Genomic DNA, 8,765 nt, shown 5'->3' on the forward strand with positions numbered 1-8,765 from the left:
TATATTAATTAAATATACACCGAGACCTCCAGCTTCTATTTCGTTTAAGAGTGTTGTATGGCGCATTCGTTCATATTGTGAACCCCATATGTAAGTCACAAAGAGCCTATGAATTTTATATGCCCATTGTCTGCGGTATGGAATTTTATGTATTTTGTACAACAGTCGAGAGGCTAAGTACATATTGCAAATCCTAGCTTTGCCTCTTACAGGAAGGTGTTTATTTCGCATGTTATTAAATTTTTTAATATGGCTTCATACAACTCTTTCCATTGATCTACATATGTGTCTGGGCCCCCAATTTTTATTCCTAATAAAGGCAAGTAGTTTTTTATCAACATTCCCGCCGGTATTTTAGGTTCCTTTTTCCACTCACCGACCACCAAACAGCAAGACTTCGCCACGTTCACCCGAAGAGCTGAGAATATTGAACTCCTTTGCAAAGGAGTTCAATATTCTTTTTGTTTCCTCCATGAATTTTTTCATTTTGTAGAGTGAGTGTTATCTCATCGGCATAAGCTAGCAATTTTGCTTTGCTTTCTCCATGAATATTTGTTACCTGAATTTGTTTATTTGTGTTTATTGCTTTAATTAGTGGTTCAAATGCTAATACAAAGAGCGCCACAGAGAGAGGGTCACCTTGTCGTATGGAACGATTGATTTGGATAGGTGCGGAGAGTTTTTTTATTTATTATTAGATGACTTTCTGCATTTTATAAAATATTTTTAATTAGTTCTTGAAATTATTTCCAAATCCTATTTTTTTATTACTTCAAAGATGTATTCATGGCTCACTGTGTCAAAAGCTCTTTCGATGCCTAGACTTAGTAATATGCATGGTCTGTTGGTCAATTGATAGTATTCATATATACATTTAAGATGTGTTATGGTATCTGTTATATTTCTTCATTTAACTACTCATGCTTAATTAGGTGATACAAATTTCTGTAAAAATCTCTGTATTCTGTTTGTGTCAATTTTTGAAATTATTTGATCATCTGTATTTAACAATGTTATACCTCTTCGTATTTTATATCCTTTAGTTTTTCTGGAGCGGAAACGTTTGGTATTGAGGTGATGTATTCATCATTGAAGTTTTCCGGTTTTTCCTGTGTTTCTAACATTTGCTTAATCATCCTCATAAACAAGTTTTCGAACGTTTGAAAATATCTTTTGTAGAATTCTTGTAGAAATAAAACAGTTAAGGACTGGAGAATATAGCTTTTAGAGTTCGTAGAAAAATTACGGATTTTTAATGATGGATATAAATATCCCTATTATATATATATATATACCGGCCTCGCTTACTCCCTATACGGGAATAAAAAGGCGTTAGCGGATTTTTAGCGGACACACACACACACACACACACACACACACACACACACATACATACATATATATATATATATATATATATATATAAATAGAAAATTAAAATTTAACTGACTAGAACCAGAGAAAGTATAACAAAACCTTTAATAAATCACGACTAGTTTCATCGGTATTCCGAATCCTACAGGTGAGTACGAAATAACATAAGACTTATAAAAATAACAAGGTAAAAAACATGGACTTTCCAGCTTAATAAAAAGAAGCAGAATAGTAACAGTCATATTTGAATAGGTGACCGCGTGCTACTGTCGGCATGAGTAGAATGTGTGTGACAGCTAATTTTAAAGAGCCAGTATCGGATTACTGCGCTATGTGAATCAGGCAAATTGTAGCTTAGAATGTTGTTCAAGTGTGAAGGGTGCAGAACTATTTCTTTTGATTCTATAATACGTCTTTCAAATTCATCCTTGGAGATATATAAATTGGTTGTGCTGTCCCAATCAACTTGGTGTGGTCGTTCTTTGAGGTTAGAGTTTGCGGAGAAAAGCACATGACTGGAAAGGGCGCTTGCTCGTGTTCTACTGTACGAGATGTCACGTCTATGTTCCTCAAGACGAAGTGAAACAGATTTATCTGTCTGGACAAAATAAGGTCGACCACAGTCGCATACAACTTTATAAACACCAGGAAAATGCAGTTGGTTGTGTTTTGATTTTGGTCGACTCAGAAAATAACGAAGTTTTGGCAGAGTAGTATAGTCGGTCTTTATGTTGAATTTCTTCATAATCTTAGATAGTTTGGGGGAAAGAGAGCTGATAAATGGTAACTGTATATGAGTGATAGGGTTGGATTCATCTTCTTGTCGAGGTTGTTGGCGTGGTCTCAAACGTTTAGTGATACCAGATGAATATCCATTATTTAAAAAGGTGTTTTTCAGGACGTTAAGCTCTGTTTGAAGGTCTTCTTCTGTGGAAGTGAGACATCTTGCTCGAAGGGAAAAGGTGGAGATGATGCCCAGTTTCTGAGGAGGGAAGTGTTGATAAGAGCCAAGCAAATATCTATCAGTGTGGGTAGTTTTTTCAAAAATTGAAAATTTAAGACTGTCTTAAATTTTCAATTTTTGGGTTAAAACTGGTTAAACAGAATTCTCTTTAGACATAAGGGTAGGGTGCGGTCCTCTTAAAGATATTATGGTTTTTATCAAATGCACCCCATGCCTGTTTCACACTTCTGTCTAGTTCTCCCTGGATTCTGCCATCATTTTTAATATTTCGACCAAGGTAGATGTATATATTAACATTTTCCAGCATTACATATCAACATATATATCTGATTTATCTGTGAAGTTGTTGTACATTATTTTAGTCGTCTCCACTTTCATCTTCAATCCCACTTCTTTATTTCTGTGTGCTAGTTCCCAAATTACGTTTTATAATTAAGGTGGAGTATTGGCAAAAATAACGATCAACAGCAAAACGTTGATGGATAAGGTGGTCTCCATTCATTTTAATTCCTTTTCCTTCCGAATTCATTTATAGAAAAAACACTCTTTAGTGCTACATTAAAAAGCTTTGATGATAATAGTGTTGCGTTAATATATTCCTTCCCCTATTTTGATAGGCTTTGTATCCTCAAAAAGCTTGAATGTTGCTGTTGCATTCTCATAGATGTTGGTGATAATTCTAGTGTAATTGTCATCTATGATAACTCTAGTGTAATTGTCATATATGGAGTAAGATTTCAAGGAGTTAATGACTGCTGATGTTCTTATGGAATGCATTTCCAGCAGACTAGGAGTCTGTATTCGTTGGAACTCTCTATCACTTCTCATAGTATCAATATTTGCATGCGATCTATGGTGCTGAAACTTGTTTGTTTACATGCTGAACAAAATATGTTACTGTCTCCAGGTGGTGCGACCACACTGTCGTGAACACTTGTTTCAAGGTCTCTTCTCTATCCCATTTTTTTATGGAAAAGAATCACTGGAGCATTATTTCACTCCATGGGAATTAGGCTTTTTATCAAAACATTTAGTAAATAGGTGGACAAGTACTGTCTTCATCTCTGGAATAGCATCTTTTAGGATGTCTGCAGTAATAAATACCGTCTTCTTCTGGAGCATTTCCTCTGCTCATTTTTTAATAACACGGTATCTTCCTATCGCCGTGCTGGTGGTGCTTTTTCATTAGGTATGGTTTTTGCTGTACCGTTATCTTTACTCTACACCTTTCCATAGAATTCTTCTACTATCTTCAAAATGTACTTTCTATTTTTAGTGACTCTCTCTTCATCATTTTAAGGAGTTATTTGCTTCGCTTTCTTCCATTTCCCAGTTGATCTAAGGTCTTGTGTAATACATTTAAAGATTAATTCAATTCTGTGAAACCAATGATCTAATAATTGCCAACACACTGTTTAAACATCCTCCCAGATGGCTATATACCTGGAAAAGCGCTGGGGACATCTATAGAAACCAAATTGACTATATAATAATAAGCAAAAGATTCCAAAATGCAATAACACAAACAAAAACACATCCTGGAGCAGACATAGGATTGGACAACAACCCAGTGATTGCAAAAATCAAAATTAAATTTAAGATACCAAGCCAACCATTCATAAGAGAAACTTATAATTCAGACTCACTTAGCAACTAAGAAGTTAAAGACTACTATATAAAATAATTCACAAAATCCCTTAAGAAGTCTGACACCATAACTCGCAGAGAAATAGAACACCAATTGATGAAATTAACATGAACTGGCAAACATTCAAGAATAGGATCAATGAAGCAGCCAAAAATACCCTCCCACAATTAAAAAGAAAAGGAATAAACCTTGAATGAATGAAAAAATACTGATGTTGATGGAACAAAGAAAAAAATTAAAGAACAAACCTGAATATAAAAGCATAAATAAAGAAATAAAAAAAGAATGCAGGAAACTCAAAGAGAAATGGATTAAATTTAAATGTATAGATATAGAAAACCTTGATAGAAAACACAGAAACAGAGAAATGCATGAAAAGATCAGAGAAATGACAAGCAGGACAAATACAGCAAACCATGCAAGTGTCATTAGAGACTCAAGAGACCATATTCTAATGGATTAAAAAACAGAAATCATGGAAAGATGGGTTGAATACACGAGGAAATTACATGAACCACAAAGAAATGATATTCCTGAACAGAGTGATTCAGAAAGACCATCCATTTTACTCTATGAAGTTGAAAATGCCGTCAGAAAACTAAAACCACATAAAGCTGTAGGAATAGATAACATCTTGGCAGAATAGTTGAGGGCTCTCGATGAAGGAGGACTTAAATTTCTAACAAAATTATGCAATAAAATACAGGAGACTGGATTTCTACCCAAAGATATTAATCACTAAATTTTCGTTCCAATTCCCAAAAAAACAAAAGCTACAAGATGTGAAGAGTTCAGGACAATTAGCCTCAACAGTCAAGTATCAAAAGTCCTCCTATACGTTATTCTTGAAAGAAATAAAAGTAAAATAAACATAGAAATAAATGATACACAAAGTGGCTTCAAGGAAAATGCAGGTACAAGAGAAGGTATTTTCAACATCAGAACCATCATAGAAAGATATCTAGAAAAACAAAAAGATGTGTACCTCTGCTTCATAGATTACAAAAAGGCATTCGACAATGTCCAACATGAACAACTGAAATCCTTTCAAACATAGGCATGGATGGAAAACACATAAGGCTATTAACTAATTTTAACTGGGAACAGACTGCATCTTTGAGAATAAATAGAGAGACCTCAGAAGAATTCCCAGTTCAGAAAGGTGTGAGACAATCTCCAATTCTCTTTAACCTGTACACAGAAGAAATATTTAATAAAATTAGTAACCTCAAAGGAATCAATGTAGGGGGAAGAAATATTAATAACCTAAGATATGCAGATGACACGGTTCTTCTAGCTGAAAACAAATATGGCCTCAAAACTCGTATAGATGAAACCCTCAAGTATAGCGAACAGTATGGCCTCAGTTTCAACTTCAAAACGACAAAATCATGATAATTTCAAAAGAAAAGAAAATACCAAAAAATATGCATCAATATAAAAGGAAATAAATTAGATCAGGTGCAAAAATACATATACCTCGGACACTGGATCACAGAGATTGACAGAACAGAAGATGAAATTAGAAAAAGGATTGAAATTGCAAGGTCAACTTTCAACAGTATGAAAAATCTACTAACATATAGAGAACTAAATCTGAAAACAAGACTAAGAATCTCCAAATGTAGACCAAATGGTCTACATTATTATATGGAGTAGAGAGATGGACACTCTCCAATCTGAGTATGAAAAAACTGGAGGCCTTTGAAATGTGGATGCTGCAAAGAATTACGAGACTATCATGGGAAGACAAAAAAGACAAATGAAGAGGTACTAGAGATGGTAGGCATAAACAGGAGCCTGATAAAAGAAATTAAAAAGAGAAAAGTCAGATATTTTGGACATATTCTGAGACATAACTGCCTACAAAGGACGCTCCTTGAAGGAACTGTTGAGAGAAAGAGAAAGAGAGGAAGACAAAGACTGGAGTGGATGAAAAATATAGAAGACTAGACCTATCTCTCATATGAGGAATGCAGCAGAGAAGCGCAGAATAGGACATGGTGGAGACACATGGTAGTCAATCTCCTGGAGGGAGAAGACACCTCACAGGACTGAGAGGATAGTCTTGCAAAGTTCAGCATACTCTATTGTAGATTCTGGATTTTCTTCATATGAGGGTTGTTTGAAAAGTTTGGTAAAAATCAGTTAAGCACATTTTTTGGTTAAAAATCACCTTTATTTCTCAACATTGTCTCCATCGAGATCTACACATTTGGTCCAGCAAGTTTCGAATTTTTTCATCCCATCTAAAAACTAGGATTTGTTAAATTGTGCAAAATAGTCATTGACCGCTTTGATGACATCCTCGTTTGAAGAAAATTCTTTCCCATCAAGCCAAATTTTTAAGTTTGGGAACAAGAAGAAATCACACGGGGTCAAGTCTGGAGAATACGGTGTATGTTGAACCAATTCGAACCTCTTCATGCAATTTTGCTATTGAGAAGGCCGATGATTGTCTTCATGAAAGAGCACTTTTTTGTGCACCAATCTTGGCAGGATTTTCTTCAGTTCTTCTTTTAAACAGTCCACCAATGATGCATACTAGACTCCTTTTATTGTCTTACCCTTTTCCAAATAGTCTATCATGATAATTCCTTGGGAATCCCAAAAAACAGTGCCCATCAACTTCCTAGCTGATAAAACGGTCATTGCTTTTTTCGGTGCTGTTTCACCGGGCATTGTTCACTGTTTTGACTGCTACTTGGACTCAGGTGTGTAGTAGTGGATGCAAGCTTCGTCTACAGTCACGAATCGACACAAAAACATCCCAAATTGCGATTAAACATCGCCAAACACTGCGTTGAAATGTCTTTTCGCATGTGTTTTTGATCGACAGTCAACAATCGCGGCACCCATCGCGCACACAACTTTTTTATGTGCATTTTCGTTCAGGATATTATACACCTGTTCATTTGAGATGCCTACAATCTCAGCGATCTCACACACTTTCAGTCGGCAGTCTTCCATAACGATGGATTTTGTCAATCATTTCCTTCATAGTGACCTCAGTTGGGCGTCTGGAGAGCGCATTATCTTCGATGGACTTACGATCACGTCTAAACTCATTTTTCCAAAAATAAATAGTCTTTAATTCTGGTGCAGAGTCCCCATGAACTGCATCTAGCTCAGCTTTGATCTGCGCGGCCGTCCACTTCTTCAAATAAGTGTTTTATCACTACACGAAACTTGTTTTTCTCCATTGTATTGAACGAATTGTGTCGCCGTCTATTGAAAATTTACCAAACTTTTTAAACAACCCTCGTATTATGTGGCTCCTATCCAGGAAAGGTTTATTTCTAAACCTATAGTTACATTCATACCGTGGGTGGTATAGGGATTTTTTTTTTTTTAATTTAAGTTTACTAATTATATAATTGCCTAGTCCGGAAAACAACTCATTTTATCCAATTAAAGAGAACTGTTGTTATCATAATGCTGTATGCAGGTGATCGGATTATATTATTATTATTACGTGACACTTCCAGGGAGTCCAAGGACTCATCGTGGGAGCGCACAGTACTCTACTTCGCTAAATACACTCATCCACTCTATTACCACTTAATTCTCCAACTACGACACTACTACCATCAACGCCATCTATCGTCCATTATCGCCAACAGCAGTTTTTGTCTGTAAATTGCGTGTGTTCTGAAGGCCGATTTGTCTGTATGGGGGATGAAAAACCCTGCTACCACCGTATGAGATCGGCTAACTCACCTCCAACTGAAAAAGCCCATACAAGGATTCCTCTTGTCACGACGAGAATCGAACCCAGGTCTTTTCCAATCGAAGGGCGAAATGCTCCGCTGTTCTTCCAATTGCGCTACTGGGGCTCCAACAGCTTTACAACTCAAAATTAAATAATTTTCTAGACTCCGTCTTCTACAACAATATTACAGGGTGTCCCAAAATTCACGCAAGAAGTAATTTTGATAGAAAACACAGGTTTTTAATTAAAAATTGTAATTTCTTATTGATTCATAAAGTATACAGTATAGGGTTATGCATGGAATAGCATATCGAGTAAATGGCCTCCACGGCTTTGCTGGCACATACACACTCTTTTCGCGAAATTTTCCATGACCGTTTTGCATAAATGTGGCTGAATTTCGTTGACACAGCGCTCAATTTCCTCCTTCAAGGCGTGGGTGGTCGTGGGCTTGTTGGCATAAACCTTAGACTTCAAAAAACCTCAAAGAAAAAAGTCCAACCGCGTTAGGTCACATGATCTGGGCGGCCAATTCTGATCACCAAAACGGGAAATTACACGACCAGGAAATGACTCATGCAGTAATTGAATTGTTTCTCGGGCTGTATGGCATGTGGCACCGTCTTGTTGAAACCACATGTCGTCCACATCCATATCTTGCAATTTAGGCACAAAAAAACTGGATTATCATGTCGCGATAGCGAGCACCATTAACTGTTATTGCCTTACCAGCCGCATTTTCGAAGAAGAATGGATCGATGATGCCTCCAGCCCAAAATTCCCACCAAACAGTGACACGTTGTGGATTCATTTGTTTCTCAACATTCACTCGTGGATTTTCTGAACCCCAAATGAGACAATTTTGTCGATTAACGAAGCCATCAAGATAAAAATGAGCCTCATCGCTGAAGATGATTTTGTTCGAAAAATAAGCATCCACTTGTTGTTGTTCCATAATCCATTCAACGAACTCTCTTTGCTGTGTGTGGTCAGTTGGCTTCAGTTCTTGAGTCAATTGAACTTTGTAAGCATAAAGATGCAAATCTTTCGTGAGAATACGCTGTAGA

This window comes from Typopeltis vanoorti, chromosome 17 (genome assembly GCF_054136105.1).
Source record: "Typopeltis vanoorti isolate ZY-2024b chromosome 17, IOZ_Tvanoo_1.0, whole genome shotgun sequence".
Taxonomy (NCBI): domain Eukaryota; kingdom Metazoa; phylum Arthropoda; class Arachnida; order Uropygi; family Thelyphonidae; genus Typopeltis; species Typopeltis vanoorti.